This window comes from Xyrauchen texanus, chromosome 36 (assembly GCF_025860055.1).
Source record: "Xyrauchen texanus isolate HMW12.3.18 chromosome 36, RBS_HiC_50CHRs, whole genome shotgun sequence".
Classification (NCBI taxonomy): domain Eukaryota; kingdom Metazoa; phylum Chordata; class Actinopteri; order Cypriniformes; family Catostomidae; genus Xyrauchen; species Xyrauchen texanus.
The window spans coordinates 28,994,680-29,017,766 of record NC_068311.1 but is presented as its reverse complement, the minus strand read 5'-3'; the positions used below and the strand labels follow the sequence as shown (position 1 = coordinate 29,017,766).

The 23,087-nt window shown below is 44.3% G+C and overlaps 1 pseudogene; it reads left to right on the top strand.

Moving 5' to 3' along the window:
- The window catches only part of LOC127629702 (RCC1 and BTB domain-containing protein 2-like), a 58,883-nt pseudogene that overhangs the window by 30,542 nt on the left and 5,254 nt on the right, over positions 1 to 23,087 (top strand).

The window sequence follows — 23,087 nt, the reverse complement described above, 5'->3', positions numbered from 1 at the left end:
CATACACTTAGGATGAAGTCATTAAAACATTTAGCAAACTGTAGTTTTTGCAAGCTGTTTATGACATTTACTTTGTGCATAACACAAGTAATATTTCCAACAATTGTTTACGGATAGATTGTTTATTTTTTAATTGATTATATCACAATTCCAGTGGGTCAGAAGTTTACATACTGTGCTTTTAAAAAGCTTGTAAAATTCCAGGAAATTATGCCATTACTGTAGGCAATTAGCCAATTAGATTCTGATAAGCTGATTGGAGTCAATTTGAGGTGTACCTGTGCATGTATTTTAAGGCCTACCTTCAAACTCAGTGCCTCTTTGCTTCACATCATGGGAAAATCAAAAGAAATCAGCCAAGACCTCAGAAAAACAAATGTGGACCTCCACAAGTCTGGTTCATCATTGGGAGCAATTGTTCAAACTCCTGAAGGTACCAAGTTTATCTGTACAAACAATAGTACACAAGTATAAATGTCATGGACCACGCAGCCATCGTACCGCTCAGGAAGGAGAAGCTGTCTCTTAGAGATGAACGTAGTTTGGTTTGAAAAGTGCAAATCAATCCCAGAACAACAGCAAAGGACCTTGTGAAGATGCTGGAGGAAACAGGTAGCTGTTTCAAGTATATATATATATTCATAGTAAAATGAGTCCTGTATCAACATAACCTAAAAGGCTGCTCAGCAAGGAAGAAGCTACTGCTCAAGGAGAAGATCTTCTTTATCCCCATCTCCTCTTGTCTGTTGAAACAAACATTGAACGGGGGGACATCATGTTGTGGGGGTGCTTTGCTGAAGGAGAGACTGGTGCACTTCACAAAATAGATGGCATCATGATGAAGGAAAATTATGTGAATATATTGAAGCAACATCTCAAGACATCAGCCAGAAAGTTAAAGCTTGGTCGCAATTGGGTCTTCCAAATGGACAATAACCACAAGCATACCTCTAAAGTTGTGGCAAAATGGCTTAAGGACAACAAAGTCAAGGTTTTGGAGTGGCAATGACAAAGCCCTGACCTCAGTCCGATAGAAAATTTGGGGGCAGAACTGAAAACACGTGTGAGCAAGGAGGCCTACAAACCCAAAACATCTGACCCAAGTTAAACAATTTAAAGGCAATGCTACCAAATTCTAACAAAGTGTATGTAAACTTCTGACCCACTGGGAATGTGATGAAATAAATAAAAGGTGAAATAAATCATTCTCTCCACTATTATTCTGACATTTCACATTCTTAAAATAAAGTAGTGATCGTGATAGTGCTAGGAATTGGCAGTTTAAATGTATTTGGCTAAAGTGCATGTAAACTTCTGATTTCAGTTGTACCTAAAGATTGTTGCAGAACACATACACCCCTTCATGGCAATGGTATTCCCTGATGGCAGTGGGCTCTTCAGCAGAATAATGCGCCCTGCCACACAGCAAAAATTGTTCAGGGATGGTTTGAGGAACATGACAAAGAGTTCAAGGTGTTGACTTGGCCTCCAAAGTCCCCAGATTGCAATCCAATTGAGCAATTATGGGATGTGCTGGACCAACAAGTCCATAAATGGATCAATGGAGGCCCTACCTCGTAACTTACATGATTTAAAGGATCTACTGCTAACGTCTTGATGCCAGATACCACAGGATGCCTTCAGAGGTCTTGTGGAGTCCATGCCTCGATGGATCAGAGTTGTTTTGGCAGCACGAGGGGGACCTACACCATGTTAGGCAGGTGGATTTAATGTTGTGGCTGATCGGTTGTATATATTATTTTTAATTATATAAAAATGGTGGTGGCGTAGTGGCTAATGCACAGGTCTGTTAATCAGTAAGGTTAATCAGCAAGGTCGCTGGTTCGAACCCCACAGCCACCACCATTGTGTCCTTGAGCAAGGCAGTTAACTCCAGGTTGCTCCTGGGGATTGTCCCTGTAATAATTGCACTGTAAGTTGCTTTGGATAAAAGCGTCTGCCAAATGCATGTAAATGTAAATATAACTATTTATAATTATTTCATCATTATATATTGAATTATTGTTATTTGTGGGACTTCTCATCAAATATTTATACATGAGATTTAATTGTTATTAATTACTCGGCAGGAAACCGATGGAGTGCGTACTCCAGGTAGGGAAGGAGGTATTGCCCCAAGTGAAGGAGTTCAAGTACCTCGGGGTCTTGTTCACGAGTGAGGGGACATGGAGCGGGAGGTTGGCCGGAGAATCGGGGCAGCGGGGGCGGTATTGCACTCGCTCTATCGCACCGTTGTCACGAAAAGAGAAGCTCTCGATCTACCGGTCAATTTTTGTTCCTACCCTCACCTATGGTCATGAAGGCTGGGTCATGACCGAAAGAACTAGGTCGCGAGTACAAGTGGCCGAAATGGGCTTCCTCAGGAGGGTGGCGGGCTTCTCCCTTAGAGATAGGGTGAGGAGCTCAGTCATCCGTGAGGAGCTCGGAGTAGAGCCGCTGCTCCTTTGAGTCGAAAGGAGTCAGTTGAGGTGGTTTGGGCATCTGGTAAGGATGCCCCCTGGCCGCCTCCCTAGGGAGGTGTTTCAGGCACGTCCAGCTGGGAGGAGGCCTCGGGGAAGACCCAGGATTAGGTGGAGAGATTACATCTCCAAACTGGCCTGGGAACGCCTCGGGGTCCCCCAGTCAGAGCTGGTTAATGTGGCTCGGGATAGGAAAGTTTGGGGCACCCTGCTGGAGCGGCTGCCCCCGCGACCCGACTTCGGATAAGCGGTTGAAGATGGATGGATGGATGGATAATTACTCGGCACACCATATATAAAATTTGATTAAAAAAATTTAGCAATTGACAGCCCTTGTTTTTTTATGTAATAAAGTTAAATATTTAAAGATAGATAAATATTAAGAAGTTAACAGTATTACACCCAAATTAACCTGATTAATTAAACTGTCTTGTCTCTGCATGTGGCTACGCACACACATTGGCTCTAACAGATGAGGGCTTTGTTTATTCTTGGGGTGCGAACTCTTACGGGCAGCTGGGCACGGGCAACAAGAGCAACCAAGCTGTGCCCACCCTAATCAACATGGAGAAAGAGAGGTAAGAGCTTCAATTGACATTGCTGCCTTCCACCTGACTGCGTGAGGAGAAGAGAGATCATTAATCCGGTGGAAATAATTTGCCTGTCATCTTATCTCAATGCTTTTGAATACATCTGGGTGACGGTACAGACATACTTCTTGCTTAGTTCCTGCTGTGATTTTCATGATCCATAAAACAAAGTCAATTCAATTTGGTGAGAAAGTAGGTCAAGTAAATTACACTATGTCATGTGCAGTTTATGTAGCTAGTAGGGCTCAAGGCAGGTTATTTTAGCTGTCATCACTCCTAATATGTGTCCCTCAGTGTTGGCACACAGTATTGTGGGAGACAGGTTAATGTATGCTCTTCACTTTTGGGATTAGTAGGACTTTGGATTTAAAGAAGTCTGTTTGACGTTCTTTGAACTCATGTTAAAACACTAAATATCTAGTCTGTTGCAGTTTAAGTTACTTAATTGCTTTGGATAAAAGCATTGTCTAAATAAAGAATGATTGATGTGATTGAAAGTAGTCTTTTTATGAAAGGGATCATTTGCATCGTCTGTTTCAGTGTTTACCAAATAGTAATGTCTTTTATCTTTTTAGGATAAAAGAAGATAAGAAAAGATTGTTTCATCTGATCAATTATTCAAATATTTGGTCTTTTTTGTTGAGCTAACTACTGCGTGTTTCTCTACTGCAGATTGGTAGAAGTCGCTGCATGTCACACCAGCCACACATCAGCTGCGAAAACACAGAGCGGCCAGGTGCTGATGTGGGGTCAGTGTCGGGGTCAGGCTGTGGCATACCCTCACCTCACACACTTCACCAGCACAGACGATGTCTTTGCCTGTTCCGCCACACCTGCGGTCACCTGGCATCTGCTGTTTGTGGGTGAGAGCATTGCTTCAGAATAGGGCAGCAACTAACGATTATTTTGATAATCAATTAATCGAACGATTATAAGAACGATTATTTGACTATTCAGCGATTTTTGCAACAAATAATCATTAGCTCTTAACCAATTATTCTGCTTGTGCCCTGACTTAAAAGGTTGGATTAAACGTGCTTACTAACAATAAAGAGGAGAAAAAAAAAAACATATTTTAAAAATACCTCTAAATGACTTACTGAATTAAAGGGAAAAAATTCAGTAAAAAAATTCACTGCAATAAAATCCTATTGTTATCAAGTGTTTTTGTCTTGTTTTCCATTTAAAATAGTCTAAAATTTACTTGAAGCAACATATAAGATATTTATACTTGCTTTAAGAGAATGTATCTTCAATATATAGTAAGTGTATTTTGTATATAAGTGTATTTTTTCTGCGAGTGCAGTAAAGACAAAATAAATTTGTATTCAAGATCTATTCTCTAAAAGCAAGTCGAAATATCTTATATGCTGCTTCTCAGGTGAATGCATCTTTTTTTTGCAAAATATTTGTATTTTTAATATTATATTCAACATTCTCAGATAACAATTTTTCTTCAGCAGTATAGCTGCTAAAGTAAATGTACATTGTTTTAAATGAGTTTTAGATATTTTTATTGGAAAACAAGCCATAAAAATCATAAACATATTTTGTTGCTGTGTATAATGGGGCAAAGACTATCCACTCTCACCTTTTTGTTCACTTCACTCCATCTTTAACTCACAAAAAAACAAACCCTCTCTTATTAATAAAGCTGCTTATTACCAATTTTCTTCACGATAATAAATGCACACTGACATATTATGATTCAAGTGTGAGCTATCACGTTATAATCCAGCTGCAGAAAGTGTGCGCTCGAGGGACGAGCGTCCCCGTGACAGTGTGTGCATCAGCCGGATGCAGTTTCAGTCTCTTCCCCATAGATCGGGACATTCGCGCATCTCATAGAAAAGGCACTGACCACACAGAGAAATGACAGTTTCGGAGTTTGTTGTTAATTACATGAACTGCTTCTGTATTATTTTTACTGTAATAAAGCTATAATGTAGTAAATATAACTGCATTTAAGATGTAACACCTGGGTGTTTCCTTTAAAGAGCTTCGGCTCCACTTATTCCACAACTATTATCCCCTCATACTTTGCGATCTACGTAAACTGAAGCTGTTTGGAAAGTTTAGAGTGCATCTGGACTGTGAGCTGTGTAATTCTTCCACTCCTCAGTCTTGCGCGAACTGCGGCGCTGCTCTCGCACATCATCATTAGAGTTTGATGTGATCTCATGTTACGTTAAATGAGATCAAACGACTATTCAACAACGCACATTATGTTGACAATTTTTTATTGTCGATAACGTCGACTAATCTTTTCAGCCCTACTTCAGAATCATCGTAAAACCATTGGAGGTTTCTTATTGGACCACAAACTGTAAAGATTTGTTCTTGTTATTGATGTATTTACAGCACAGTACTGTTGACTACCCACTTTTTCAGTGACTTTGCCAAAGTACACTTCCAGGCCAAAACCAAAAATCATCGTTTAGATTTAAATAAGCAGATACAAAAGAGCCTATGATTGGATCATTATTTCAGTGATTAATATGTTTCAGCTGGCAGCAATTCTTTTAACCCTATCTGATGCAATGTGTAGCTTCTCATTTTTTAAACAGCCATGTCAGAAGATGTATGCCATGGTCATGGAAAAGATGTTACTGTGTTTCAGAAGTGGCAAATTATTGGCCTGCATCAAGCAAAGAAATCAACCAAGAAGATTGCTGAAATCACTGGAATTGGGTTGAGAACTGTCCAGCGTATTATTAAAACCTGGAAGGATAGTGGTGAACCATCAGCTTTGCAGAAGAAATGTGATCGGAAGAAATCTTGAATGATCATGATCGGAAATCACTAAAATGCTTGGTAAAGTCACCTCATAAACAAATCGACAATAGAACTCATGGCTATGTTTAATAGTGTAAGTAAGAGCATTTCCACACGCACAATGCGACGAGAACTTACAGGATTGGGACTAAACAGCTGTGTGGCCACAATAAATCCACTTGATAGTCAGGCTTATTGGAAAAAAATAATTAAATTTGCCTGGGAGCGTAAAGATTGGACTGTGGAGCAATGGAAAAAGGTCATGTGGTCTGATGAGGCCAGTTTTACCCTATTCCAAAGTGGTGGGTGTGTCAGGGTAAGAAGGGAAGTGCATGAAGCGATGCACCCGTCAGTGTCCACTGTACAAGCCTCTGGAGGCAATGTTATGATCTGGGGTTGATTCAATTGATCAGGTCTAGGCTCAGCAATGTTATGCGGCAATTAAATGAAGTCAGCTGAATACCTGAATGACCAGGTTATCCCATCAATAATTTTTTTTCCCCTGACGGCACAGACATATTCCAGGGCGACAATGCTAAGATTCATCGTGATCAAATTGTGAATGAGTCATTCAGGGAGCATGAGGAATCATTTTAACAAATGAACTGGCCACCACAAAGTCCTGACCTTAACCCCATTGAAAGTCTTTGGGATTTACTGGAGAAGACTTTATGGAGTGGTTTGAATCTCCGTCATCAATACAAGTTCTCTGCCAAAAATGTATGCAACTCTGGATGAAAATAAATGTTATGACGTTGCATAAGGTTGTCAAAACAATGCCATTATGAATGTGCATCGTAATCGACGCTAAAGGCGGTGCAATGAAATATTAGAGAAGGCAGTGTATTTTCTCCATAGGCATTTCAAAATATTATTTAATAATGATTTCTCGTCCATTTCTCTACCAAACCTGCCAACTCCAAGACGAATCAAAAAAGTATTAAAAAAAATCATACAAAACAAAGGTGCAATATTTGATCATCCATAAATGAAAATTCTGTCATTTCAACAGACCTTTATTCTTCCATAAAATACTAAAGGAGATCTTAGGCAGAATGTCTGAGCTTCTGTTACCCATACAAGGAAAGTAGATGGGGATTTATACTTAAAGCTGCAAAAAAAAAAAAAAAAAAAGAAACACTAGAAAGGCATCATTAATTTGGTCTGTAGGACTCAAATGCTATATTTTCAGTCTTCTGAAGCTTGTAGATTTAGATTTAGATTTTGAAGACATCATTCACTCTCTCATTATCTAGCTAGCCTGCAAAAATGTACCACTGTAGAGGTTACTATAAATTATTTAAAAAAGATTTCAGAGTTAGAAATCTTCTGTTAGATTTCTCTGATTGGCGGATCTATCTTCAGGATTGTGGGTAGTGTACAAACACGCAATTTAAAAATTAAGTTAAAATCAGACTTACTTGTTGCATGTACAAAAGCATATACTTAAAGGGATAGTTGACCCAAAAATGAAAATTCTATCATCATTTACTCACCCTCATTCCATCCCAGATGTGTATGATTTACTTTCTTTTTAGAACGATTTGTAGAAAAATATTTTTGCTCTGTAGGTCCATAAAATGCAAGTAAATGTTGGCCAGAATTATAAAGAAAATGCCAAAAAGCATATAAAGGCGACAAAAAAGTAATGTTTAGATATTCTTCTAAAAATATTTGTTTGTGTTCAGCTGAAGAAAAAGTCATACACATCTGGGATGACATGAGGGTGAGTAAATGATGAGAGTATTTAAATTTTTGGGTGAACTATTGCCTTTAAGGTTTACATGATATAATTATATATACATTTTATTATGGGAATTTTTGTTTCAAAACTGGATTGTTGAGGTTTATTATGTCTAAACAGCAGCGCAAATCTGTTCTGATTCTGAATCTGATTCAACTCAAAATCAAATCAAATCACTTTATTGTCACACTACCATGTACACAAGTGCAACAGTAGGTAAAAGTCTTGTGTGCAGTTCCGAGCAACATAGCAGTCATGACAGTGATGAGACATATACCAATTACAATAAACAACATATTTACACAACACAATTTACATATCAAATGTACACATACTTACACAACACAATAATAATATACAATGTACAGTGATTCTACTTTCTCTTAGCTGTAATAATCTACTTTCTCTTAGCTGTTTTCTACATTTAGAAACTCTTGTAGCGAATCAGCTCTATATTCTTCCACCATTAGGTAGCGAATCAGCTCTATGAAATATTAATAATCAATCATAACTTGTTATAATCGATTATGAATATTTGGATCAGTTAATCGGGTTAACTTGATGTAGCTACATTAACATTACAACCAAATACTCGGTTCATCCGTGAACACTCAATTTTGGTTATTAATTAATTAATTAATAGAAATGTACATTTCGGGGCAAGGAAATGTCTTTCTTACTAAGTATTAAGAGTAAGTAGTCAAAATCTATGATTAGTGACTTTAGATATGAGCTTGAGACACAGACAACTTTACATGTGACATGAACAAGACTTTATTAACTAGACTAAACATTTAAACTACTCTAACATACATATACATACATTCATACAGTTTACCAAGGGAAAGAGGGCTGAAGCAGAATACAGGAAGGCAAGAAGTTATAGCATTGTTTGAAGTTCAGCAGATCAACAGCCTGAGCAAACCATCATATTAGTTCTGACACGCCCTTTTTAGAAAGGGGTGAGGATACTTAATGTATCAAATAATGAGACTAAGTTTGATACTTGCATGTCCCATTTGAATTAAACTGTCCTGATGCAATTTGTTGAGGCTCCAGTTGATCTTTGATGATGTTGTCTTGATATCTTTGGTGAATGGTAAGACAAGGCCGTACGTAGCCTGGCACACGCTTGGGAGTCCTTGGGGCCTTCTAGTTTGGCATCATTCAGCGAGAGAGTGAGAGAGCACAAGGCTCAGAGAACCAGAAAGGCAGGAAGCCAGAGGAGCATAACAGAGCGAAGAGATAAGAGAGAAGAGAGGAAGTGGGCGCAGCAATTTTATACCCTCGGGAAACAGGTCCCACCTCTCATTGGCTCGACCAATAAGAAGGGTTTGAGTTCTAGGCGGGAATTTGGTTTATTGCTCTTTGTTGTAAAATTGCCCATTGCATGTGCAAGAAAGAAAATAGGAAACATACTGGTAATACTAATATGTTGTTGTTATCGACATATCATGTACACAGTCATTTCAATCTTCAAAATACCAAGTTATAGAGACCAAATATGCCACACATATGATTTTGGTTAACCATAGTATGCAAAGTCTGAAACATTAACCCATTAGTTTGCAAGAAAACATAGATCAAGCACATTTAAGGGAAAATGTGAGATGGCACATTAGATACATGTCAATATTTATCACATGGATATATAGAATATATATATAGGATTAACAGGGTTCATTTCTCTTTCTCAGTAAGAGAATGAAGGGAGAGTCAACACTTCTCTGAACATTCCTTTGGAGGTAAGTAAAAGTCTCCCTTACTCTGGGCATGAGAGAGTTCCTTTGTCAAAGCTCATTTGCATGTTTATGACAGTAAGAGATTTTGGGCTGAATGACTCAAAAGATAGTAAAACATCGCGTAATATCATTCTACAGAGATCTTATATTCGAATTCAGCTCGGACAAATCGTAAGGTTTAATTTGATACCAAGAAAGGTATATTTAGTACACTTAATAAGGGAATATACACTGAGGCTATTAAATATGAGGCCTCAGAGTTTAAAACACACAACGAAACAGTTCTAACTGAGTTTGATATACCTCAGAAATACACAACATACAGGGATTACACGTATTTCATTAGCAATATGCAGTTCTGTGTTTAACTGAAAAACACACACACACACATTTTTACATTCAAAGCTTCCCCTTCCTGTCCACACGATAAGCACGTGGTGAGCATGCGGATGTCACATGCGGTTCTCTGTCAATAGTTCATTGTCTCTTTGTCAATACATTTATTGTGCTTGTGGAGGCTGGTTGGTGCTATTTCAGTAATTAGGGGGGTTTTTAACAGTAAGTTCTTGTTTGTTCGGGAATCTGTTAAGGCCACTGATCCTCCGCCATACCTTACACTCTTATGAAATGTTTTCTTACTTATATGTGCACTCTAGATGGAGATGACTATCTGACTGTTGCCCAGTCACTAAAGCGAGAGTTCAACAGCCCAGAAATCTCTAACCTCAAGTTCCTGGTTGATGGGAAGTGTATCCACGTACATAAAGCCCTTCTTAAAATCCGGTAACTTAACCAAGCCAAACATTTAAAAATTTAAAAACTTCTAAAATGATCTCATCTGGGTTTGTGTTGGCATCGGGTTCTCTTACGAGAGGTTCTCTCGTATTGCGTAAGCTAGTTTACGCTACGGGAAAGATTAATCTTTTCTGAGATATTGAAGCCAAAAAATTATCCTTAATTTTGTATCCATTGTCAACACAGTGCAGCAGCTGCATACCTTGGCGGGCTAGCTAAGCGAGCTCATTGGTTGCTCTGCGGCAACTGCTGCAGCCTATAGGCGAACTTGAGTGAACTTGCGTCCAATGACGAAGCCCGCGCCGTCACTGTATCAAAGCCCGCCAGAATGGGCATGGCTAGAGTGCATATAAGCGTAAGTTAGTAGGCTGGAACCCTGATTTTCATCTATTCAGCGAAGCTCTTCGCATCTCTGAACTGCAGAAGCGGCGTCGCCGTTCGAGGGGCATCTAGCAAGCTTGGACAGCTCTCGAAGAAGCCGGCCGTCTTCGCCACCTTCAGCCATCCTGCGAGCTACGCCATCCGGCGGCGTATCCTTTTAGAGCAAGCTAGTTCCTCAGCGAACTTCACAAAAGAGCAACGGCGTCTTTTTAAAGATGCCTCGCACCACCTGCGCCTCATGCAGCGCCCCTCTCAGCGCCGGAGACCGCCACCTCATCTGCGCTCTCTGCCTGGGACTGGAACATGCAGAGCTCGCCCTCGCTGGCGGCGGATGCGACCTCTGCGAGGAGCTTCGATGTCGACCCTGCGGGCTCGACTCGAAGCACTCAAAACCAAAGCCGCCCGCGCGCCTTCGTTTCGCCGCGCAGAAAGAAGCGCCGCTCCCAAAGGCTGCGGAACCGGTGTTGAAGCGACTACCTCGCCGGAGCCTCTCCCTCGAGCCTCGCTTTCACCCTCCCGCCCCCGGGGCGCGCAGTTGCCGCCGGCGGCCGCACTGTTGCCATCTCGGATGGCGAGGCAGAGGATAAGGGCTGCTGTTCCATCATGGCCGGACAGCGAGGTGGTCAGGCTCCCAAGCCTCCTCCTCGGCCCAGGAATCCAGCAGGACCAGCGCGGGTCGAGGAAGAACTAGCGCGCCTCCTCACACAGGCCGTCGACCGCCTCGGGCTCAGTGGTCACCGCCCTCTGAGCAGGCTCCCAACAGACTCGGCGGCTGCTTTCTTCAGAGCCGTCGCCACGCGGCGCCGCGGCCGGGCGCTCCTTCCTGCGGAACTCCACGCCGAGCTCTCTAAATCGTGGAGCAGCGCCTCTCTCGGCCAGGAACCGATCCCATGTCTCCACCTCTCTCGCCCGGTGGGCCGGCGCCACCGAGAGGGCTACTCTTCCATCCCCGGTCGAGGATTCGGTAGCAGCACACCTTTGCCCGCCCTCCGCGAGATGGCGGTCTAAGCCAGTGCTCCCGTCTAAGGCCTGCAGAACTACTTCCGCCTGTGTTGGCGGCGCCTATGCCGCCGCCCGGCCAAGCCGCATCTGCTCTGCATTCCATGGCCGTTTTACAGATCCTCAAGCGGACCTTCTTCGAGAGTGGGATGAGAAAGGCAGGCACCCAGAGGCTGTTTCAGATCTAAGGAGCGTGGCGGATCTCGCCCTTAGCGCCACCAAAGCTGCAGCTCAAGCCCTAGGGAAGTGCATGGCGCGCTGACTGTGACCGAGAGACACCTATGGCTATCGCTAGCCGACATGGAAGAAGCTGAGCGCTCCACGTTCCTCAGCGCGCCGCTCTCCGTCCGGTCTCTTCGGTTCCGCGGTGAGTGGCATTGTTGACCGTTTCTCGGAAGTCAGAAAGCCACCCAAGCCATGAATCTCTTCCTGCCTCGTCGGCTAAGCTCCTCTGCAGGCCGCCCACGTGACCAGCCTCCTGCACGAGCCTCTTCACGGCGCCCAGCTCAGCAAAGCCAGACTTCTCAGCGTCGACAGGGCGGCCGCCCTAGAAGCAGCTCAGACAGCCGCCGCAGACCGCCGCCCCCGCGGGCCTCGGCCTAAGATTGCGCTGAAACCTGAGCAACCGAAGTCCTCCTAGCTTTGTTGAGGAAGCGGCGGCTCAGTCCGCTGGCGGACCACCGTCAAAGCTTAGCCCCTGTCAGTCCCCTTCTCTCAGGCTACTGCAGTGGTGGATTCAGCAGCCAACAAGCCGGTGATACTGCCCGCTTGCCTGCACTCAAATGCCGTTTTCACGGCGACCCAAGAAATCTTGTAAAAGCAAACATGCCTTATGTGTAGAAAATGTGCCCACAATCCAGTGTTCACCCCTACACACAAGCATTACACTTCCGTGTCCCTATCAGAGCCCACTCACATAAAGCGGGCACAGCCAGCTCGAGTGTTAGAGTCAATCAAGCGCCCACGAATCCGTCGCGGCGCCCTTCTCTGCCAGCTCTGTCACACGGCCAGCAAACACCTCTCTGTATGTAAGTCCCATGCCCGTGACTATGCTCGCGCATCACTTCACAGATGTGACTCTTTCCCCATTCACCTCAATCGGAAGTCACTCACAGAACAGCCTGTCCCTGCTGTCTGCGAGCAGTCATGCATAAGCACAGTAAGCGCGCTCACACATTCTGTTCAGCTCGCTGTGTGCGGCAATCAGGGCGACTTGGCCATTCACCCTCTAGCGTTACGCTTCAAAGCGTGGAAAGCTATCCCAGGGATATCCAAATGGGTGTTAAGCACAATAAAACAGGGCTATTTGCTACAGTTCGATCGCCGCCCTCCCGCTTCAGAGCGTGGCTCGAAACTACTGTGAACACGGAAGCAGCCTGCATGCTTCGTTCAGAAATAACAAACCTTCTGTGCAAAAGGGCCATAGAGAGTGCCACCTTCTCTGAGCGAGTCGGGGTTTTACAGCCGTTATTTTCTTGTCCCCAAGAAAGGCGGTGACCTCAGACCAATATTAGATCTCAGGGTTCTGAACAAGGTGCTCGCAAAAGACCGTTCAAAATGCTTACAATCAGGAAACTCCTCGCGCATATGCGCCAGGGGACTGGTTTATTTCTCTCGATCTGAAAGATGCCTACTTTCAGATTCAGATAAATCCCGTCACAGGCCATTCTTGAGATTAGCCTTGGCGGCCAGGTTTATCAATACACCGTCCTTCCGTTCGGCCTGTCTTTAGCACCCGTACTTTCACGAAGTGCATGGATCGCGGCTTCGCACCCCTCGTGAGTCAGGGCTTGCGAATTCTGAACTATTTGGACGATTGGCTGATTTTGGCACAGTCACATCGCAGACTTCTGTCTCACAGGACAGTTCTCCTCAGTCATCTGAACAGTTTGGGTCTTGCAGTCAATTGGACCAAGAGCTCACTACAGCCCAGTCAGGCAATTTCCTTCCTTGGAATAGAACTAGACTCCATGGCGATGACGGCTCGCTTATCTACGCAGCGCGCGTGCCGCATCCTTTCAGATGAACAGCCTCATGCCTCTGAAAAAATACATTTATTGTGCTTGTGGAGGCTGGTTGGCGCTATTTCAGTAATTAGGGGGGTTTTTAACAGTAAGTTCTTGTTTGTTCGGGAATCTGTTAAGGCCACTGATCCTCCGCCATACCTTACACTCTTATGAAATGTTTTCTTACTTATATGTGCACTCTAGATGGAGATGACTATCTGACTGTTGCCCAGTCACTAAAGCGAGAGTTCAACAGCCCAGAAATCTCTGACCTCAAGTTCCTGGTTGATGGGAAGTGTATCCACGTACATAAAGCCCTTCTTAAAATCCGGTAACTTAACCAAGCCAAACATTTAAAAATTTTAAAACTTCTAAAATGATCTCATCTGGGTTTGTGTTGGCATCGGGTTCTCTTACGAGAGGTTCTCTCGTATTGCGTAAGCTAGCTCATCTGCGCTCTCTGCCTGGGACTGGAACATGCAGAGCTCGCCCTCGCTGACGGCGGATGCGACCTCTGCGAGGAGCTTCCGATGTCGACCCTGCGGGCTCGACTCGAAGCACTCAAAACCAAAGCCGCCGCGCCGCCTTTCGTTTCGCCGCACAGAAAGAAGCGCCGCTCCCAAAGGCTGCCGGAACCGGTGTTAGAAGCGACTACCTCGCCGGAGCCTCTCCCTCGAGCCTCGCTTTCACCCTCCCCGCCCCCCCGGGACGCGCAGTTGCCGCCGAGCGGCCGCACTGTTGCCATCTCGGATGACGAGGCAGAGGATAAGGGCTGCTGTTCCATCATGGCTTCGGACAGCGAGGAGTGGTCAGGCTCCCAAGCCTCCTCCCCGGCCCAGGAATCCAGCAGGACCCGCGCCGGAGTCGAGGAAGAACTAACGCGCCTCCTCACACAGGCCGTCGACCGCCTCGGGCTCGAGTGGTCACCGCCCTCTGAGCAGGCTCCCAACAGACTCGACGGCTGCTTTCTTCAGAGCCGTCGCCACGCGGCGCCAGCGGCCGGGCCGCTCCCTTCCTGCCGGAACTCCACGCCGAGCTCTCTAAATCGTGGAACGCCTCTCTCGGCCAGGAACCGATCCCATGTCTCCACCTCTCTCGCTCGGTGGACGGCGCCACCGAGAGGGGCTACTCTTCCATCCCCGGTCGAGGATTCGGTAGCAGCACACCTTTGCCCGCCCTCCGCGAGATGGCGGTCTAAGCCAGTGCTCCCGTCTAAGGCCTGCAGAACTACTTCCGCCTGTGTTGGCCGCGCCTATGCCGCCGCCGGCCAAGCCGCATCTGCTCTGCATTCCATGGCCGTTTTACAGATCCTCCAAGCGGACCTTCTTCGAGAGTGGGATGAGAAAGGCAGGCACCCAGAGGCTGTTTTAGATCTAAGGAGCGCGACGGATCTCGCCCTTCGCGCCACCAAAATGCAGCTCAAGCCCTAGGGAAGTGCATGGCCGCGCTGACTGTGACCGAGAGATACCTATGGCTATCGCTAGCCGACATGGAAGAAGCTGAACGCTCCACGTTCCTCAACGCGCCGCTCTCCGTCCGGTCTCTTCGGTTCCGCAGTGAGTGGCATTGTTGACCGTTTCTCGGAAGTCCAGAAAGCCACCCAAGCCATGAATCTCTTCCTGCCTCGTCGCGCTAGCTCCTCTGCAGGCCTCCCACGTGACCAGCCTCCTGCACAAGCCTCTTCACAGCGCCCAGCTCAGCAAAGCCAGACTTCTCAGCGTCGACAGGGCGGCCGCCCTAGAACGCGCTCAGACAGCCACCGCAGACCGCCGCCCCCCCGCGGGCCTCGGCCTAAGATTGCGCTGAAACCTGAGCAACCGAAGTCCTCCTAGCTTTGTTGAGGAAACGACGGCTCAGTCCCGGACCACCGTCAAAGCTTCGCCCCTGTCAGTCCCCTTCTCTCAGGCTACTGCAGTGGTGGATTCAGCAGCCAACAAGCCGGTGATACTGCCCGCTTGCCTGCACTCAAATGCCGTTTTCACGGCGACCCAAAGAAATCTTGTAAGAAGCAAACATGCCTTATGTGTAGAAAATGTGCCCACAATCCAGTGTTCACCCCTACACACAAGCATTACACTTCCCGTGTCCCTATCAGAGCCCACTCACATAAAGCGGGCACAGCCAGCTCGAGTGTTAGAGTCAATCAACGCGCCCACGAATCCGTCGCGGCGCCCTTCTCTGCCCGCTCTGTCACACGGCCAGCAAACACCTCTCTGTATGTAAGTCCCATGCCCGTGACTATGCTCGCGCATCACTTCACAGATGTGACTCTTTCCCCATTCACCTCAATCGGAAGTCACTCACAGAACAGCCTGTCCCTGCTGTCTGCGAGCAGTCATGCATAAGCACAGTAAGCGCTCACACATTCTGTTCAGCTCGCTGTGTGCGGCAATCAGGGCGACTTGGCCATTCACCCTCTAGCGTTACGCTTCAAAGCGTGGAAAGCTATCCCAGGGATATCCAAATGGGTGTTAAGCACAATAAAACAGGGCTATTTGCTACAGTTCAATCGCCGCCCTCCCCGCTTCAGAGCGCGGCTCGAAACTACTGTGAACACGGAAGCAGCCTGCATGCTTCGTTCAGAAATAGCAAACCTTCTGTGCAAAAGGTGTCATAGAGAGAGTACCACCTTCTCTGAGCGAGTCGGGGTTTTACAGCCGTTAATTTCTTGTCCCCAAGAAAGATGGCGGCTTCAGACCAATATTAGATCTCAGGGTTCTGAACAAGGTGCTCGCAAAAAGACCGTTCAAAATGCTTACAATCAGGAAACTCCTCGCGCATGTGCGCCAGGGGGACTGGTTTATTTCTCTCGATCTGAAAGATGCCTACTTTCAGATTCAGATAAATCCCGTCACAGGCCATTCTTGAGATTCGCCTCGACGGCCAGGTTTATCAATACACCGTCCTTCCGTTCGGCCTGTCTTTAGCACCCCGTACTTTCACGAAGTGCATGGATGCTGCGCTCGCACCCCTGCGGAGTCAGGGCTTGCGAATTCTGAACTATTTGGACGATTGGCTGATTTTGGCACAGTCACATACGGAGCTTCTGTCTCACAGGACAGTTCTCCTCAGTCATCTGAACAGTTTGGGTCTTGCAGTCAATTGGACCAAGAGCTCACTACAGCCCAGTCAGGCAATTTCCTTCCTTGGAATAGAACTAGACTCCATGGCGATGACGGCTCGCTTATCTACGCAGCGCGCGTGCCGCATCCTTTCAGATGAACAGCCTCACGCCTCTGAAAAAATTTCAGAGAATGCTAGGTTACATGGCCTCAGCCACAGCAGTACTTCAGCTGGGTTTACTGTGCATGCGCCCGCTTCAGCATTGGCTAAACACCCACACGTCTCACCGGGCTTGGGCCACGGGCCGCCAGCCGATCAGAGTGACTCAGACCTGTATCTCAGCTCTGCAGCCCTGGGCAGTGGCCGAATGGTATCAGCGGGGAGTGACGATGGGAGCTGTATCTCGCCGAAAAGTCATCTCGACAGACGCGTCCAACACGGGTTGGGGCGCGGTCTGCGAGGGCTCTCCGGTTTTTGGCCTATGGTCAGTTCAGGAAAAGCTCCTTCACATAAATTGTCTGGAAATGATAGCGGTCGAGTACGCGTTCGTGCGCTTCCTCCCGGTCATTCAGGGTCACCACGTCCTGGTCCGTTCGGACAACAGATCTGTGGTATCCTATCTAAACCGTCAGGGCGGTGTCAGATCCAGGAACCTCTTTCATCTGCCAGCATCCGATAGCGAACGCGACGCCAATCTCCTTTGCCCAGTCAGAGCACTGAGATTGTATACTGCAATATTTGTATATTTCAGACGCTCTGAGCAGCTTTTCGTTTCGTTCGGAGGGCGCACCAAAGGTTTCGCCGCCTCGAAACAGACACTGTCTAGATGGATAGTGGACGCTATTGCTGCTGCGTACGCGTCAAAAGACCTACCATGCCCGTTAGACATTAGGGCTCACTCCACTAGAGGCATGGCTTCCTCGTGGGCATGGTCCAGCGGGATTTCCATTCACAACATATGTGTGGCAGCGGGCTGGGCTTCCCCCTCCACCTTTGTCAGATTTTACAATCTGGAAGTGCCCGCCCTGCAGGCAAAACTACTAGTGGTTTAATACGCTACAGCTCCCCTGGTGAGCTGCACTGACGGGACACATTCCACACAGACCGGCACCACCGCTCTGTCTTTCCCTTCCCACTATGTGCTTATGTATTACACACACACTGGCCCGCACTCTTGCCGGCCAAATATTATTCCCCACTCACAAGGGCTCCCCGGGTCCCCCCACCCCGGGGCTCATGCAGTGGATGCTTGGCGCGCACGGCGTTGACAATGGGTTCCCGTGAGCGTAAGCTAGCTTACGCAATACGAGAGAACCTCTCGTGAAGAGAACGAATCGGTTACCTAACGTAACCTCGGTTCTCTCTAGATGAGGGAACGAGTATTGCGTAGCCGGCCGTGCTTCAGCGCCACGAGCGATTTTCGCTTCATTCAATGAAAACCAGGGTTCCAGCCTACTGAACTTACGCTTATATGCACTCTAGCCACGCCCATTCTGGCGGGCTTTGATACAGTGACGGCGCGGCGTCTGTCATTGGACGCAAGTTCACTCAAGTTCATCTATAGGCTGCAGCAGTTGCCGCAGAGCAACCAATGAGCTCGCTAGCTAGCCCGCTCAAGGTATGCAGCTGCTGCACTGCGTTGACAATGGATCCAAATTAAGGATAATTTTTTGGCTTCAATATCTCAGAAAAGATGAATCTTTCCCGTAGCGTAAGCTAGCTTACGCAATACTCGTTCCCTCATCTAGAGAGAACCGAGGTTACGTTAGGTATCCGATTCCTTTTTCTGTTAATCTGAGAAAGCTTGGTAATATTGTTTTTCACTATAAACAAAAATAGTTTGTGGATAGTCGACAGAAGCTTTGTGTTTTACCCTCCGGTGTCATTCCCATCATCAGATGCACTGAACCCAGAAACTCAGCTTGGTTCACATAAACATGTGCAGACACTTTACTGGCTGCATTTAGTAAGTATGATTTATACAGGTTTTTCGGATCTGCACAGTCATGTTCATATTGTGAAGCATGTTTACTGTATTTATCAGTCTCCGAATTCAAAGACAAGGTTCAATTAAGTTTAAAGTTCATGATTATTTTTCATTCCAGATGCTCATTGGACCAAACTGACTTTGTTTGAGGTTACTTGTGCAAGTACAGACAGGACACTGAGGTTTCAGATGTAAACAGAATACACATGCTGCAAATTAGACATAATGATAAAGTGCAGACTTAGGCAGCGTGCACAGGATATACAGTGGAGTTCATATTGAAAATCTGGAATTGTAAATCTAATTTGAACGTGGAAATATAGTTTTAGAATTTTGAAAAATGTAAAACAAAAACTAAAAATATACACATAAAATTAAAAATATTTAAGGTTCTGCACTAAAGAATGTTATGATGTAAAATAAATAAGAATATTTAACATTCTTCACTAATTAACTATTTATGTTAATAAATAGGACCATGTTAAGTCTTTGGACAAAAGGTCATATTTCCTTGCTTTCATTGAAGCATCCAAGATGCTCTTTAAAGGGGTCATGACATGGTTTTTTTTATTGTATTATTATGTTCCCTTAGGTGCAATTATAGTATTAATATATTTTTTTTTAAGAAAAACTTTTAAAATCTAGTGATTTATGACCTTTTCCCACCCTGTTTCTCATCCTCTGATTCAAACAGTCTGTTTTGGGGGCGTTTTCCATTTAAGACTTCAGTGTTAACGCCCACTGTTATGATTGGCTAACATCAGTGCCTATGTATCAATTATTGACGCCCCAGCCAGAACAATATGCAAGTAAACTAAGTAAAAACACTGTGATTATTCATAATGAATGAAATTGCGCTTTAAAAAGTAGTTTAAAGTTTAAAATAGAGTACTTACAGTTTGCGTCGTCGTTGTTCCCAGAATAGTCGGCACGGACTTATCTTTGAGCAACAGTTTTCTGGCAAAGCCAGCATCATATTGAGATTTGTTCTCAAAACAGTCATCCTTAAAATGTACAGAACAAACGCTTAAGTTAACACTGCCGTGACTGGAACGTCCGCAAAAAATAAACTGCATCCATTTTTCCCTGACGTCTGGATCTTTCGGCAGCTTATTCAGAGGTTTTGTTTGACCACAGCCAGGAACAGCACATCTGTGTGGCATCGTAATTTTCCTGTGCACAAGTAGTCTCTGTCAGAGCTCGCTGTCCATCGACTGAACACTTGTGAGGCGCACGGCGATACGAAATGAGCGTAGTTGTCTTGCGCTTAAAGCGTAGTTATCTTGTGCTGGAGGCGGTCATATGCAAACGCTGTTACGTCACTTCTAACCGACACGTCACTTCTAACCATGAATCCAGAACGAGCTGTATTTTGAGCTTGATTAAATAAATGATTCGTTTAGAATGGGGAGGACGTCTTAAAATATTAAACTTGCAGGACGTTTTAATGATACAAAGACCTCTTATATACCAAAAGATCAAGGCAAATTTGGTTTCTCATGTCATGACCCCTTTAAATATTATTCCCCCACTCACAAGGGCTCCCCCGGGTCCCCCCACCCCCGGGGCTCATACAGTGGATGCTTGGCGCGCACGGCGTTGACAATGGGTTCCCGTAGCGTAAGCTAGCTTACGCAATACGAGAGAACCTCTCGTAAGACAACGAATCGGTTACCTAACGTAACCTCGGTTCTCTCTAGATGAGGGAACGAGTATTGCGTAGCCGGCAGTGCTCGCGCCACGAGCGATTTTCGCTTCATTCAATGAAAACCAGGGTTCCAGCCTACGAACTTACGCTTATATGCACTCTAGCCACGCCCATTCTGGCGGGCTTTGATACAGTGACGGCGCGGGCGCCTGTCATTGGACGCAAGTTCACTCAAGTTCGTCTATAGGCTGCAGCAGTTGCCGCAGAGCAACCAATGAGCTCGCTAGCTAGCCCGCTCAAGGTATGCAGCTGCTGCACTGCGTTGACAATGGATACAAAATTAAGGATAATTTTTTGGCTTCAATATCTCAGAAAAGATTAATCTTTCCCGTAGCGTAAGCTAGCTTACGCAATACTCGTTCCCTCATCTAGAGAGAACCGAGGTTACATTAGGTAACCAATTCGTTTTTCTGTTTATCTGAGAAAGCTTGGTAATATTGTTTTTCACTATAAACAAAAATAGTTTGTGGATAGTCGACAGAAGCTTTGTGTTTTACCCTCCGGTGTCATTCCCATCATCAGATGCACTGAACCCAGAAACTCAGCTTGGTTCACATAAACATGTGCAGACACTTTACTGGCTGCATTTAGATACGTTGCGTAAGTATGATTTATACAGGTTTTTCGGATCTGCACAGTCATGTTCATATTGTGAAGCATGTTTACTGTATTTATCAGTCTCCGAATTCAAAGACAAGGTTCAATTAAGTTTAAAGTTCATGATTATTTTTCATTCCAGATGCTCATTGGACCAAACTGACTTTGTTTGAGGTTACTTGTGCAAGTACAGACAGGACACTGAGGTTTCAGATGTAAACAGAATACACATGCTGCAAATTAGACATAATGATAAAGTGCAGACTTAGGCAGCGTGCACAGGATATACAGTGGAGTTCATATTGAAAATCTGGAATTGTAAATCTAATTTGAACGTGGAAATATAGTTTTAGAATTTTGAAAAATGTAAAACAAAAACTAAAAATATACACATAAAATTAAAAATATTTAAGGTTCTTGTGGAATAATTAATGCTTCTCAACAACTTCTCTGGTGATGTAATGTGGAATAATGAAGGCCTCTTTTATGTATCTCTTGTTGGGGGTAGCTACAGCTGCTCCCTGCTCTAAAGATGTTCTAAGGAATGTGTTTTTGTCTCACGTTTCGCACATAGCTCAAACATGTACCATCTTTGAAAAGTTTTAAAACATCACTTAAAACTCATTATTTTACGGAAGCATTTGGGTAAAGGTAATATTGGTGGTTGTCAATGAGATGTATCTTATGGTCTTAATCTGTCTTGATATTTATTTATAATTTGTTTTTAGGTTTGTAATCCTGTGTGAAATATTTTGTATTGTGTGATCATGCCTTTTTATGTGTTTTTTATATTTTTTTTATTTTTTTATTTATTTATTTTTTTTTTAATTTTGCTATGTAAAGCGCTCTGAGAATTAACTTTTAAAAGCGCTATACAAAATAAAGTTATTATTATTATTATTATTATTATGTATGTCACCCCCATATAAGGTAAAGAACTATTTCATTGGTGAGGGTCCAGTGGAATGTGGTTTTCTGGAAAATAAAACAGAGTGTTGGGACAATAAACGTTGAAAAATAAACGTTGAAGAAGGATTTGATAGCATTGGTTCTCTGTGTCAGTTCTTTCTTCCCTCAGCTGAGCCGTATCGAGACGGGGATTGCAGATCAACAAATAAATTAAATACATTGGATGACAAAATTATCTAACAGTTCTGCACTAAAGAATGTTATGATGTAAAATAAATAAGAATATTTAACATTCTTCACTAATTAACTATTTATGTTAATAAATAGGACCATGTTAAGTCTTTGGACAAAAGGTCATATTTCCTTGCTTTCATTGAAGCATCCAAGATGCTCTTTAAAACATTCTCAGATCGTGCCAAAATAACATGGATAATCTAAAATTAGAAAAATGCAAGATAGAAAGCTCAGCGGTCTGATGCGAAACAGTTTCTGGGTCTGGTACAAGTAATCTCTCTCTTTTGAGATGGTATGAAAGATGCCACCTGTGTTACTTTATTTACACAGTGTTTGTGGTACATGTAGGGGTGGCAAAGTAAGCAAAATAAACATTTATATAGTGATATAAAAAAAAAAAAAATGTTATCACAACATACACATTTTTATAGATAAGTGACAAAGTACTGAAAATAATGACTTGAGTCATGTAAATTATTATGAAACATTTTAAAAAGAAAAGATTTTCCTGCATATTTTCACTGTATTGCGTTCACAGGCTGGTTTCTCTTGTGTTTGTGTTGTTAGGTGCGAGCATTTCCGAGCATTGCTGAATGAGACAGATGATGAGACCATAGAGATTCATCAGTTTTCTTATCTGGTGTACCGCGCTTTCCTGGAGTATCTGTATACTGATACCATCAACCTCCCACCGGAGGACGCTATAGGTGAACTTTCCAGCTTATAATGGCTGCTAGATAAAGACTCTATTGTTGTTTTGGTGGAGCTGCTATACCACAAGCTAAAAATTTAACTTTTGATTTTCATGGTTATATTTCGATGTGTACTTAAAAATAAAAAGCATGCTAGTTACAGTTGCAAAGCAACATAACACTATGATATCATATAATGAAGATTATGTCAAATTAAAATTAGAATACTCTTTTGAATTAAGATAAAAATGTACATTAGAATGCTTAAACTGTGCATTCGAATTTTGGACGTGTGCCGAGCTCTGACGATGACTTCAAACCGATTCCTGTTCCTGTGGCAAAAAAGACTAGATGCAGCAAAACAAATACAGTTTAAAGGGATAGT